At 41.4% G+C, this 15,335-nt stretch overlaps 1 pseudogene; it reads right to left on the bottom strand.

Annotated features, from left to right (window-relative positions):
* Positions 1–10,468: 10,468 nt before the first annotated feature.
* Positions 10,469–11,383, bottom strand: LOC147633220 (calcium-dependent protein kinase 7 pseudogene; annotated as a pseudogene).
* Positions 11,384–15,335: the final 3,952 nt, after the last annotated feature.

The raw sequence follows: 15,335 nt of genomic DNA, 5'->3' as shown, positions 1-15,335 counted from the left end.
AGCTCAAAGAGGAGATATAAACCACACAATATGCTAGGCCTATCTCTAGGGGTGGAGTCATTCGATAATACACACATTGTGCACTATATAGCTACAACCTCATGGTAATTGCAATTGGTTGGCTCCTTGATGATCATTCAGTTCTTCATGGGCTGGGTTATTAGAATAGGCATAGATTGGGTGATTGCCATCTTTTGAGGGGCAATCAAAGGCTTGCCACCATGATGTACTACCTTTTTGTACTATATGAATATACAGAAACTCAACTATCTCACTCTCTTGTCTCCATCAGTCTTGCTTGTGCTTCGCAGAGCAAGTTGTTCTAGGATGGTGTTTAGGGTTGAAAGAAGACTCCCAGAGCTTCCACATGTAACATCTTTCCAGGTGCGCCAAGAAGGCTTGCTTGTAGAGCAGATCCCTAAACCATCTACGTGCCTAGTGGGCTACCCACAATATTGCATATTAAGGGGTAGGCCTCCAAAGAAGCAAATATCAAACGAGGAGCTAGAGGTCTACTTCTAAAAAAGAGAGGCCAAGGGATGGCAGCCCCAATCAGGGATGATGGAGCGGCTACCATGGAGTCCTCTTGGGGGTTCAAGACTAGAAGATGCCAAGTCTTGCCACATAGAAAATTTCCCAAGTCTTGCCACATAGAGGTCTACTTCTAAAAAAGAGAGGCCAAGGGATGGCAGCCCCAATCAGGGATGATGGAGCGGCTACCATGGAGTCCTCTTGGGGGTTCAAGACTAGAAGATGCCAAGTCTTGCCACATAGAAAATTTCCCAAAATCTAAAAGCACCTATTGGGGAAGAGGGCAAGGAGGAGGGGAAGCAGATGGGAGTGTGGCTTCAAGATGTCTACATATTTTTGGGATTCCAAGGCCTTGAATCCCCCTCTAATGCATGTACTCTATCAATGAGACCAACTCATAAGGTGTAATGATGTCCCAACCATCTCCATGGGTACCCCAATATCTTGTAATCTCTTTATCAGGACCATGTCAAAAGCTTTGCAAAAATCCACAAAGTAATAATAGATCCTCTGTCCATGGGCTTTTCCCTCCTTTATAATAGCCTAGAGTCTAAATATATCCTTTGTCCATGGGCTTTTCCCTCCTTTATAATAGCCTAGAGTCTAAATATATGATCTAAGGTGGTGGAGTGCCCCATCTAAAGCCAACCTATCCTGGTCCTCTAAGCCTTTTCTCCTTAGCCCATCTACTGCTAACTTTATGCTCCAAGATAGATCTATAGATCTTGGCCAAAGTATGGCCAGTCTCATGATGTTCTTCTCACCTAGTGCTCCAAGATGCTATAATCTTGAACAAACCCTATTTGTGTATCATGCACTATCCTAGGAAGAAGGGGCTGCACTTAATCATTGATCACTATAACAAACCCCCCCTTAGTGAGACGCGGCCAAAATGACACATTTTTCCAAACGCGTAGCTTAAGCGATGACAAACATCACTTAAGCGACACATTTTAAATGTCAAAAAATGGCATCACATAGCCTGTCACAATATGGATTGCATAAACAACAAATAATAATGCCTCATATAAGCGATGCTAGCAAACTGCATTACGTCGTGTAAGCGACGTCATTTATAGAGGTCCATCGCACTTACATGACACTCTGGGATTTTTTATTTTTATTTTAACCCAAAAGAGATGGCTCCTATGAATTCACAGGAGCCATCTCCTTTGTCTACATTGCTTCCCTCCACCTGCATCCAGACGTTTGCCAAGCCCATCGCCGATGCCCTTCTCCACCCATCCACACCCCCGGTTGCTTCGTCTATCCAGGTATGTCAATACTAAATATAGACATTCTCTCCTACTATTGGAGTTGAAAATGAGCATCTTGTTCCCATGTTGTCCCCTTGCTTGCATATCCCTCTCCCTTAACACAATGATGACTTCTTACTAGGGTTGATCAAGGCACCTAACTGAAGCTGCACATCCTATTCCCAAGAAGCCACTGAGGTACTCCTTTGAGGACCTAACTTTCATGGGTTAAAAGCTAAGGATTTACCTAATGCATGCTTGAACTTCCTAATGCTTCCTAAATTTGCAATTGTCTTGCTTCAATGCCCTTGTGGTGCAAGTATGATGCCCCTAATGTTGAGGATTCACCTAATCCATGCTTGACCTTCCTAATGCTTGTGTTTACCTTGCTTCAATGCCCTTGTGGTGCAAGTACGATGCCCCTAGGGTGGAGGTTGATCCTCATGCAATGAAGTAGGGTGGGTGCTGTGGCTACTAGTCCTTGTAGGGCTACTAGTCAAGGGTATTTGGGAACATCATTTTTTGATATATGCTTTATGGGACATGCAGTGCTCGTCACGTGGCTACACCAGCTGCTCTGATACCAATGTGACATGGCAGAAGTCTTTGTGCCTTAATCGCAGCCCTTAAGCACCCTATAGGTGTTGGAATGGGCAGCGAAAAATGAGAAACACCTAAGAGAAATGAAACACAGAAGTGTTGAGAGAGAAACATTGTATAAACTCTACTATGTACACTGTATATTGGGTACAAAACTAGTGTGGGGGGATGATGTGCTGTATATACATGTAGGAGCAACCAGTCAGCCAATAGGAACTAGGCTGACAGCCCTTGAATAGGCCCACGATTGGATAATATCGAGTCGGCTAGCAAAAGCCAGGCAGCTAGCCCACCATGAGCACCACCTAGTCGGCCCCATGACTGTGACATGCGAGGGATTGATCATAGTAAAACAATCTTAGGCTTCACTTAGAAACACTTAAGAGAAAGAAAATGGTTTCAACGCAAATGCAATACAGCTATATTAAATGTGATGTTTACAATAAGATCTATGTATAAATCTATCCTAAATGAGTATCCTTCTTAAGAAGAGAGAGATATGATAAATGGTGATGATGACTGATTGTTCCTTTCTCCAATGTTGAGGTCCACCCTTTTGATGTTGGTTTTCCTCTATGTAGGAGGCAAGAGATGAACTGAATGCCAAATGCTAACTATATGCTGACTATGCCTGATTCTCTTGCTCCTTAGGCTGGAAACGGTGAGGAGAAGGAGATAATTGAAATGAATAATTCACTTTTCTATTTATATGGAATGATGCTTCTGGTTGGCCAGGCTTATGCCATCGACCTGCATGTCTGGATCTTCACGACCTCATATAAGCCCCATCGATGTTGTCGATTGGTTTCCCATGCCCCATCTATTTGTCGACTGGTTCATCATGCCCCGACGTGATCTGATGCATGTCCTAAATTTTGTTGATGCCTTGTGTACTGATGTAGGTGCTATAAAAAATAGGGCCATACAATGCTACACACTGTAACTACTATGATCTAAGCTTGTTAACATTGATTTAACTGCTTAGTAAATGTTGGATTAATGCTTGAATACCTAGAATTCCGTATCACATGTACACCAACTGGGTGTGCACGTGACATTCCCCTTTGGCTAAACTGCCAGGTGGTACACCTAACAACCCTTTGACTCCTGCATTGATCCTCCCCCACTGAAACCACTACCCCATTTTGTCCTCTTTTGTCCGGATTGAGTTCGACTATAGGAGTTGAATCCTTTGAGCCAAATGCTTCTCCACTACACGGGAACTACATGGAAAATGCTGATAAGTCTGCTTGGAAAAACGTGAATCACCACTGACCTGTCTGTGGAATCCTTTCACATGGACCTCTGAACCTCCTCAGGCAATGTTGGAGCCACTTCCGTCTTCTTATATGGAAGAGAACCCCTATTGATGCCATTTGAAGCCTAAAACTCCATTTACTCCTTTGATGATGGATGTCATTCTTCCCTAGAAAACTCATGGGTAAATCATGTATGCCTTGCAGAAACAAGATACTTAGACTGATTATCTTTATTGGACTGCTAGGATTACTATGCTGATGCAAGCCATGTGCTACCCTATATGCTATGGAAGAATGTAAATGAATGGGTTACTCATGCATGCTTAAGGGGAAAACCCTAAGGATGGCCTGCAAGATCTTAAGAAATGGATTTAACTAAGGGGAAGCAACTGTCATGATACTTTACTGAATGACTTAAGAGAAGAACTAAGGTTGGTTACCCTCTATAATGCTCTGACACCAATGTGACATGCGAGGGATTGATCGTAGTAAAACAACCTTAGGCTTAACTAAACTTCACTTAGAAACACTTAAGAGAAAGAGAATGGTTTCAATGCAAAAAAAAATGCAGCTATATTCAATGCGATGGTTACAATGAAATCTATGAATAGATCTATGCATGTCCTAAATGAGTATCCTTCTTGAGAAGAGATAGATATGCCGAATGATGATGATAGCTGACTGTTCCTTTCTCCAATGATGAGGTCCACCCTTTGGATGTTGGTTTTCCTTTATATAGGATGCAAGAGATGAATTGAATGTTGAATGTTGACCGTATGCTGACTATGCTGCTCATTCCCTTGCTCCTTAGGCTTGAAACGTTGAGAAGAAGGAGATAACTGAAATGAATGATGCGCTCTTCTATATATATGGAATGATGCTGGTGAGCCAAGCTTATGGTGTCTACATGCATGTCTAGATCTTCACAACTTCATATATGCCCCATAGCTGTTGGCTGATATGTTCCCCATGCCCTAACCTAATGTGATGCATGTCCTAAATGTTGTTGATGCCTTGTGTATTGTTGTAGGTGCTGTAACAATAGCACCATACAATGTTGCACATGCTATAACTACTGTGATCTAAGCTTGTTAACATTAATTTAACTGCTTGGTAAATGTTGGATTAATGCTTGAATGCCTAGAATGCCATGTCACCTATACACCAACTAGGTGTGCACGTGACATTGACCAGGTCTGGTCGGCTAGCAAAAAAATAGGCCCTCTTGGCTAGCAAGCTACTACAACCAACCAGGGAAAAGACTACAGAACCCCCACATGGAGCAAAACTGGGAAAAATGGACAATGAGGAAAAAATGAAGAAACTCCTACACGGGCAGGCACACCCACAATAATGGCCGTCACTCCCTACTACAACTGAGTAATATGTACAGAAAAGAGATAACTGCTAACATTCCCTCTTAGCTCGTGGGGGGATGTGGAACCAATCCTAGTGAGCTGCTGGAGTGCTCACAGAGAATCCGCTGAGGTAGAAGCTTCATGAAGAGGTCCACCATATTGTCCTTCATTGAACAAAAGACTAGCAAGATGTCACCAACCAAAATCTTCTCTCTAAAGGTATAGTTTCGGTAAGAAGATTTTGACTGAGGCGGAGAAAAATTAGAGTCTTGTAATTGTTGATGCCTTCATGTATCCTGCCTATGAATTGATTATGAGTCATGACCTAGAATAAGGTAGTGTAACTTAGACAAAGTTGTGATTTGGAATGCAATACCACCATCAAGGTTGTTGAGTGGCAAAGACAGCCAAGTGAGGTTACTGATCCTAGCTATGGTATCAAGCAAAGGCCCACTGAGTGCATTTTCCCCTAGATCTAGTGCTTGCAATAAGGTCAATGAGCCCAAGGTGCTTGGTATAGTGTTAGTCAAGTTGTTTTGTTATAAGTACAAGGATCGAAGGCTTTCGCAAGGTCCAATCTCAATGGGAATGCTTCCAATTATGCGATTTCCAAAAGCAAAAAAAAAAAGCCAAGCTCTTGAATACTATGATATCCAGCAATAAGGTGCCATTAAGATGAATCATTTGAAGCTGTAGTGTCACAAGGTTGGTGGAGTTGTACAGGGAGGTGGGAATGGGGCCATTTAGAGAGTTCCAGAAGAGCCTTAGATTGGTGAGAAGTTTCACGTTCCCAATTTCTAAGGAGATATAGCCTTCTAGCTTGTTTTGATCAGGGTAGAGGGCAGAGAGACTGCAGCAATTTCTAAGTGGGGGGAATGGTGGTTGTTAGATTGTTGTCATTCATAAGTAGATCTATAAGGTTAGTGAGCTTTCCCAACTCTAGGGGTATGGGAGTGCTAAGATCATTACGAGAGAGGAGAATGTGAGGGAAAAAGGACGAAAGGACCAAATGTATGAGAGATCATAGCAAAACAACACAGAATGAAATGGGTGAGTGAGTGTATATATGATGGTGAGTGAAAATATGTACAAGAGGTCCTCTAATGTGAGGAGACTCTGAGTAGAAGACCAATGCAGAAGCAGAGATGATGTTAGAGTTGAAGCACGGTCAATGAACGAAGGCTCGCATTGATGTGAGGCAAAGGCACTCCATGAGGTGGTTGGTGTTGAAGGCTCGATGCAGAGGAATTTCAAGGTGGTAGTGGGCAGAGGAAGATGAAGTGATGATGATACAGATGAATTTCAAGGTGGTAGTGGGCAGAGGAAGATGAAGTGATGATGATGCAGAGGAATTTCAAGGTGGTAGTGGGCAGAGGAAGATGAAGTGATGATGATACAGATGCGGATGCAAACTCTAGTGATAAGGGTGCTAAACTCTAGTGATAAGGGTGTTGTGGTACCTAAAAAGAGTAGAGAGGGCTGCCATCCCGAGTGGTGCAAGCTTTGGTGACAAGGGTGCTACAATACCTCAGGGGTGGTAAGGAGTAGAGATGGCTACTGTCCCGATGATGTGAGATGGCTGATATCCCGAGAGGTAAGCTGTTTAATAAAAATGATGATATATTGTAGAAGAGAGTGAGATGTTGTCCCAAGATGTGTACTGATGCTAAAAGCTGATGTGTTGTACAACAGCATAGAGTGGGTTGTCGTTCCAAAAGAGTGAACTGAAGATAAAATGCTAATGTGCTGAAGTGTAGCAGAGAGGGCTGTTGTCCCATGAGCTAATGTAAAACAATGGTATAGAGAGGGATGTTGTCCCATGAACTGATATGAAATGATGGTATGCTCTATGTAGCAGAGAGGGCTACTATCCCATGAGATGATGTGAAACACTGGTGTGCTAGAGCTGATAGTAGCCGATGATGATGAAGCAGATGATATGTAGGCACCGGGGCAACATTGCGGGCAACATAGCAACAGATAACCACATGGTACCTGATATGGTCAATGGAGCGGTACAATGTGATGAATGATGAGGATATCCTATATATAGTAAGTGGGGCTGTTGTGGTCAGCTAGAGGCCAGGGGCTGTTGGCCACAATAAGACCCACAAAAGAAATAATAAAACCAAAAAATTCCAAAAAACTTTCCTTTTTAGGGCTAGATAAATACCATTTTCACACAGAGAAGAGTGTCAAGGCTGGTATAGTTTGTGAGTGTAGTTGGGATATGGCCGATGAGCTTGTTACGAGCTAGGAAGAGAGATTGGAGGCTTGTGAATGAGCTAAACTCATATGGTATGGGGCCTGTAAAATAGTTGCAATATACAAAAAGATAAACTAAGCTACAGCAGTTTACAAGGCTTGATAGTTCTCTGCCACTAAGACTGTTTGGGCCCAAGAGAAGGTATTTTAAGGTTGGAATTATGTAAAGGTCAAGAGGAACATGCCCTATTAGAGCATTGCTATCAAGACATAATGCTTGTATGGTTGTAGAGTTGCCAAGAGCTTTGGGGATAGACCTAGTCAATTGATTCTGAGAGAGATCTATGAGCGAAATCTGAGGCACTGTGACATGAAGTGGATTGATCGTAGTAAAACAACCTTATCCTTAACTAAACTGCACTTAGAAATACTTAAGAGATAGAGAATGGTTTTAATGCAATGCAATGCAGCTATATTAAATGCAATGGTTACAACTGCAATGCAACTATATTAAATGAAATGGTTACAACTGAGATCTAAAAAGATCTATGATGATGATGATGCTAACTTTGACTGAATGGTTCTGAATGCTGACTTAAAATGTTATATTGTTGAATGTTGAATGAAGAATGGAATGTTATGACTGCTTCTTCTCTTAGTGGGCTCTATGGCTAGATACTGAAGAGAAAGAGAGGATGGTGACTATGAATGATTCCCCTGCTTCTTAGGCTAGAAACGTTGAGAAGAAGGAGATGATTGGAATGAATGATGTGTTTTCTTTATATATGGATTTGTGCTATTGGTCGGCCAAGATAATGTTGTTGGCATGTTTGTCTCGATCCTCCACGACCTCATAAATTCCCAAAAGCCTCTTTCTATTCTATTAGATGGTTCTACAATCCCTGACATGCTATGATGCATGCCCTAAATGCTTTTAATGCCTTATGTACTGTTATAGATGTTGTAGAAGCCCCACACACAATGCTGCACATGCTACAAATATTGTGATCTATGCTTGGGTACATGATTTAACTATTGTAAATGCTTGGCTAGGCTATGGTACATGCTGGAGATGCTCTTTATTCTTGAATGCCATGCTAAATGCTCATGAGTGTTACAAGACACTAAGCAAACATAAATGAGCAAGCCCTAAACTCGAGTGACTGCAAAAACTATACAGTGCTCTACGTGATATGGTCTAGACCTCGATGTCAATGTCGTGTTGGAGATATGGTGTTTTGGTTATGGTGGTTATGATGTCCCTAGTCAATGACCTCCACTAGGACAAGATCAGCTAAGGGTCAATAGTGGTCAGTTCGTGTCAGCTAAGTGTCACGATAAGTCAGCTGAAAGTGTAGAAGGGTAGAAATAAGACTTTTGGGCCATTTAGGGTCAAATCTAATAGCCAGAAGTCTATGAGAGTCAGACAGAGTTTTGTGAGCTGGAGGATGTCAAATAGAGTTTTGTGAGTTAGAGGATGTCAAACAGGGTCAGTTGGAGATCAACTGATGTTAGATAAGGGACTGAAAGATAAAAATAGATTATTACTGAAAGAAACATACAAATCCATAATTACTGCGAAAAGAAATGTTCAAACCAATCTTCCTCCTTGTTGAAAGGGTAACTCGCTCTGATACCATGTTGACAGATATGAGAAAGAGCAAGAGAGAAAGAGAGGTACACAAGACATCACTCCCAAAGTAGTGTGTATTATTGATAGTGTAGAGGTATATATATGTGTGAGATCTATGTCAAGCTAGGATGAACTATATATAGTCCAACAGAGATAATATTGATAATGACAGCATGCATGGTTTTACTTCTTATATTAGGAGTGACGATGATGTGTCACATGAACATGAGGGCGTGCATTATGAATCCCTCTAAAATAGCTGTTGGACTAAAGATAGGCCCTATTTTTTTGCCTTGATGTGGCAATGGAGAGCTCCGTTTGTGTTATGGAAGGCTCACTATTGGCAGCACTATTGGTAGACTCATTACTTGCTAAAGTGCCACTTTTAGCATCTTCATGAACTCTTTAACTATTTTTCGCTTCTTGTCATAATTTTGTTAACTTTAAAAGAGGATGTCAAGTCTTTACCTAAATTTCCTTTTTCCAAAAAAAGGAAAAATATCCACTATTGTGATGAATGTTCATTCTCAAGTCATTCGTTAGGTTGAACTCCTAACAGGTAAGAGGTGTGCTTTGTTGGATTTAAGGATGTCACCATTGTGATGAACATTTATCCTCAACTCCTCCTTTAAGTTAACCTCCTTAAAAGCATGAGGTGTGGATTATTAGATTTAGGGATGTCACCAAACTATCATGATTGGAAGCCAACACCCTAACATATGTTTTAGCCATGTCTTTGTTTCTACCAAATCTTTATTGATAGGCATACCAATTTTGTTGGCATCTATCCCCAATATCTGTGACTCTTATCAATGACCGTTGTTGTTGAACACTCTCCTACTCTAAGTTTTTATGCTTGAAGTTAGTTCTCATATAGAAATTTTTGTTGGGTTAGTTATCTCTAATCATATGAGTGTTAGGGACCCTCCTACCCCTTTTTAAAATCAAGGGTTGGACTCATCTTCAACATGTAGAGAGTGTAATTTATGCCCTCTACCTTAGTTTTCTCATCGATTTGTGGTGGGTTTGGTTTATTGGAAACCATTTCTCAAAAAAATTGTTTGTTAATAAAACGTGCAAAGAAGTTGTGTTTAGAACCTAATGTTGTTATACCATATGTAAGTAAATCTATAATAATGGCGTTAACACAAAACCCTCACAAAATGAAAGATCAGTTTTTTAACATAGGTTAAGCACCATAGAAGACAAAGAAAACAAGTGAAGAAGTGTATGTAAAAGCTAACATGATGGTTGTGATTAGAGAGATAAAATGATGGTTGTGTTTAGAGGGGGAGAGAGAGAGAGAGACGGGGAGCACGGGTGGGTTATTTCTCGGCAGTGAAATCAATAATCAACGAAATGACCTTACTTGAATATTTATTTATTCGTCGCCTATACACTACTTTACAAAAAAGAAAACCCTGGATTACTGCATTGTATGCCATCCTAGAGACAGAACTCAACACTTCTCTGTTGTGGGCAGGCCTACACATCAAAACTTGTGCAAGGTGAACTCTAAAAGGATTTTTCCCCCCCAAAAAAAAGAATGGTTCTCCCTTCCCATATTGCACCACAAGAAGCTCCTAATAACTGTGCTCAGTGTCCAGCCCCTAATTCCTTCGTTAACTAACAGCTTAGAGCTAAGCATTCCTGTTGCAGGCTGTTGCCGGCGTTTTTAGTTGGACTTGTACTCTGGGTATGATGCTGTTGCACATGATCTTGTAGCCAAGGGTGAGCCAGCTGCTGCAGGTCCCTGAGTCTCATCCGTCTGTAGGGGTTCCGCTGCAGCATTCCCTTGATAAGCTCCTTGGCTGGGGCTGAGATGGACGGCCAGGGCTCCCTCTTCAGATCCAGCCTCCCTCGCTTCACGGCCTCGAAGATGTCCGCGGTGGTATCCCCGTCGAAGGGCGGATAGCCGCACAGCAACATGTGGAGTAGCACGCCCAAGCTCCACACGTCCACCTTCTGGTCGTGGGTGCCGGTGAGCAGGATCTCGGGAGCGAGGTAGCATGGCGTGCCCTCCACGTCGTCGAAGACTCGACGGTGGGAGAAGTCAGCAGAGGCGCCGAAGTCCGCGAGCTTGAGGTGGGAGTAACTTCTTCCTCGATCAGCGAAGAGCACGTTCTCTAGCTTGAGGTCCCTGTGCATGACACCTTGGTCGTGGCAGGACACCCCTCTCACGATGGCCGCGAAAGCCTCAGCTGCCTGGGACTCCGGCAGGCGCCCATTGCTGGTGTTGTCCCTGAGATGCTCGAGCAGGTCTCCTCCCTCGCACAGCTCCATCACCACGTGAACGCACTCCTCGTCCTCGAAGCTCTCTTCCAGCCGAACCACGTTGGGATGACCCTTGAGCCTTTCCAGCGTCGCAACTTCCGTGCGCACATGGCGAAGGGCGCTCCCTGATTTGCGCACGGACTTGCAGGCGTACTGCTGGCCCGTGCGCTTGTGCGTGCACAGCCTCACAATGCCATCCACGCCCTCGCCCAACTGGCGGCCCAGCGCATAGGAGGAGCAGCTGCTGCTGCTGCTGTTACTTTCCATGTACGTACCTAAACTGTGCAAGATGATGAGAGAGAGCGTATGAGAAAGAAGTACACGATTATAGAAGGCAAAGAAAGGTGAAGAATCGCAAAGGATAAGATGGCAGAGACACAGTCGAGGTACTTTATATGTAGACAGACAGCAGTCGGACTTTCGTCGACGAGTCAAGCGGCCCGCATGGGCGACTCGGCGGACCGACAACATCATCCCTCCCTGATCGTCAACGTTCAAAAATTACACACTTTCTCCAAGGCCTTGTAAATTGTAACCAAACTAACAAACCTTCGACTCCAAACAAAAACTCTCGAGAGAAGTGCTTGTAGATTGTAAACAAACTAATAAAGCTTCGACCCCAAACAAAAGTTCAAACACAAACTCTCGAGAAGTAGTAAGCAGAGGGACCCCTCTCCGTGAGGGACTTTGTATTTCTCAAAACCACCCAAAAATCCAAGTGGCTTTCCCCTAAATCTAACCCTCTTCCTCATCCATCACTACCGCGATGATGCAATTCTCTCATCTTCGAAGCCCCAAAACCACCTTTGTTTTACTCCTCTGCTTTGCTTCACCTCTCTTCTTGCGTCGGGCGCACAAAACTCATCCTTGACTACTTTTTCGTAGCTGCGCAATTTGGCAACCTAACGGTCTTTATTGAAGCTTTAGTATATAAACCTTTCAAGGCTTTAAAACCTTAAAGCTTTTAAGCTTTTCTAAAGGCTTTCAATGCCCTCGAGACCCCCGACTCAGTTTTTGTAAATTTTCCCTTTCTCAGAAATTTTTGAGAAATTCCAAATTGCTTTTAGCTTTCCAAAAATACTTCTTTTTGCCTAAAATTCCCTTTTTAGCCTAAAAATTACACAAAAATAACCATTAAAATTTCCCCATAGCTTTTACGACAAAGCGACCATGTTATCGACCACTTATGCATGCTCCCGGGATTAAATCAAGGTAACATTATTTATTATTTCTTTTCGAGACTAACATATTTGCAAATTTCTTTTCGTCATAATATTTAGTACACAATCACAAAATGACTCTTCCATCCCCTCACAATCCACATCAACCATCCGAACATCTACAACTCATGGTAGAATTAGCTCTTGCGACAAATTGGCCATGTTATAGACCACTTACACATGCTGGGTTAAATTCAAGTAACTATTTTTCATTATTTCTTTTTAAGCCTTACATATTTGTAACTTTATTTTTGCCAAAATATTTAGTACATAATCGCAATGACTCTTCCGTCGCCTCACAATCTATGACAACCATCCGAACTTCTACAACTCATGGCAGAATGTATGTGACTCGCTTATATATCCGCATGCAATGCACACTTAATCAAGGTATTGTTACACATATTTAATGACAGACCTGAAGACAAATGGTCAAAGATCTGGACGAACGATCATGAAGCATGTTTTGTCATAATCGCCATTGGAAACACTCACATATTTCCTCCTAATATTCAATTTTGTCAAGTCATGGAACAACACGGAATTATTCACGGATACAGAATCAAAGACGACACCACCATACCCCATGAACCCTTTTTTTCTCACTTACATTTCCTTCAATCTCACTTACCACCCCACCCCCTAAAAAGATATTTATCGCGATGCATACACATGTCTTTCGAAGATTATAGAATCACACTTTATTTTGTAGCACATCAACCACACATTTGAGATGATAACTCTTTTACTCCAATTTTCTTTTCACATATCATTATAGCATCAAACTAATTCATAATACTTATACATTCTTTTCTTGAATACATTTTTGAATTATTAACCTTTTTTTTAATAACTTTCAACAACAATAATAAAGGTAATATTTACCATTGGATATTTAATCAAGTATAAAGGCCACCCCATCAAAGATTCTTAATGGTTACCTCATCATGCCCTCGTCGCCACCTATCCATCCTTGATTCCATCTTGTGTTCATACTAGCCCACACTACTACAAAAGATGACTCATTTTCGACACTTGGTATTTGACGATTTACGCGCCGTCGATATGTGCATCGATATAAACATCAAAATGAGCGTCGAAATGAATGTCCGAATAAGCGTCGAAATAGGTATCGAAATTTTAAATTTTCTTATTTTCAATTTCTTAAAAATTTGATTGTGCAAAAAAAGAAAACATTGACAAAAACCAAGTATTTGTTAGTAAATAACATTGAGATAAAATGTTATAGCTCATCATCGACTCTCTCATCCTCAGCTAGATCCATGGCTTCAAATACATCTATTTCTAAAAATACCTCTCCATGTGCATCTTCATCAATAGGTGTAGCCTCCGAATCGTCCTCTTCTATTTCAAGCATTAGAGATGGTTGTGTTGAAAGTTGTTCTTAGTTCTCTTCTTCGAATTTTGGATTAGTTATTGTGTTTGCTTCTGATTCAAGTGCTAGTAATTGTTGAATTACTATACCTTCATTTGATCCTTCTTCTAGTTGTTCAACTCGATCAATATCTATTTCTTGTGCTTCTTGAGTGGGTTCCTCAACCTCTACTTCATCTGAAATTTCCATATCTTCAAATATTATTTACTTTGTGGATCGATTTGGATTACAAACAACCACGTATGATCTCTCGGGTCCACCTTGAAGATAACCTACTGTGACAATGCTTTGGTAGCACAAATGTGTCCCTTTGGTTTGTCCATATCTTTGTGGAGTCTACTTGAATAAATCCGCTCTTATCTCTGTGCATGGTTGCTTGTGGTCCTTAAGTCACTACCTTGAACCACTTCACATAAAAAATGAACATAGAAAACTTTTTGAACCCAGTTCCTTGATAACGTCTTGTATCGTTCCACAGTAATCAAGCATGCCAACTTCACAACTTAGATCACTTGCACTAGAACGACTTTCTTGCATGAAATTTGTGTTGACACTGCAATCAAATGTTATTCTCTTCTTATCTATTTGCTCCACTCAAAAGAGACGACCGCATGACCAAAGTGCACCAATTTGTGATATTGCAAGCAAAAGAAGATCATGAAATTGTATCAAGAACAAAAACTTATATACAAGACTATGTCTTACGGTTTCTTGTGTACATATAAAAACTCACTTACATGGTAATCACAACCATATGCAAGCTCCTCCTCCTCCTCGTCGCTTATAACCTCACCACTGTATTTTTCTTGTTGCATGATTTGCTGAAAGACATCTACTAGAATGAAATTCTGGAAGTTGAGAAAATGAATCTGGGTATGGCAATGCTCTAGTTGTTCGACTCTTTCTAAAATTCAAACGATCTCGGTCTCTTTCCTTCTTTGCGACCCTATATCTCTCGATCCATTTCTGCATAGCACTTAAGTTGAGGATGCAAAATTTATTAATCTTCTTTCGCAATGCCATATCCATTGTTCTCTAAAGCCCTTGTCCCCTTGAGGATCTTCCCCAACAAGCTGATCATCCTCTTCTTGTGTCCACAATCGTGGCATATCAGGGTTTGACGTACTAAGAAATTATGTTATGTATACAAGAGATTCAAGCCATCCCACTGAACAAAACCTTTCAATGTCTTCATAAATCTCTTGAGGAAAAACATCCATCGACTATGAACAACACCTCCTATAGCAACCTTGTTAACCACATGAACAAGTAGGTACAATTGAATGGTCAAGAAACTTGTTGGAAAGAATTTCTTCGCCATTGTAAATGCTTCAATGGAGTTTAGACGAGTTGCTTCCAACGTATTTCTTATAATCTCCTTCTTTGATATCCATCGTACCACTGCACTAATCTTGTATATTGTCGCTCTTATGTCTTCACTAAGGCAATCGTTAATGGCTATTGGCAGCACAAACTATAAGATTTGTGCCAGTCATCATGAGACTTCAAGCCACTAAGCTCTTCATCCTTTATGAATGATCCCTTCAAGCAATGCATACAACTAGTGGGAGTACGAAACTCACATATGCACTTCTTTACATGC

The sequence above is a fragment of the Cibotium barometz genome, chromosome 12 (assembly GCF_041138505.1).
Source record: "Cibotium barometz isolate CiBa-2024 chromosome 12, ASM4113850v1, whole genome shotgun sequence".
Classification (NCBI taxonomy): domain Eukaryota; kingdom Viridiplantae; phylum Streptophyta; class Polypodiopsida; order Cyatheales; family Cibotiaceae; genus Cibotium; species Cibotium barometz.
This window is presented reverse-complemented; position numbering and strand designations above follow the sequence as displayed.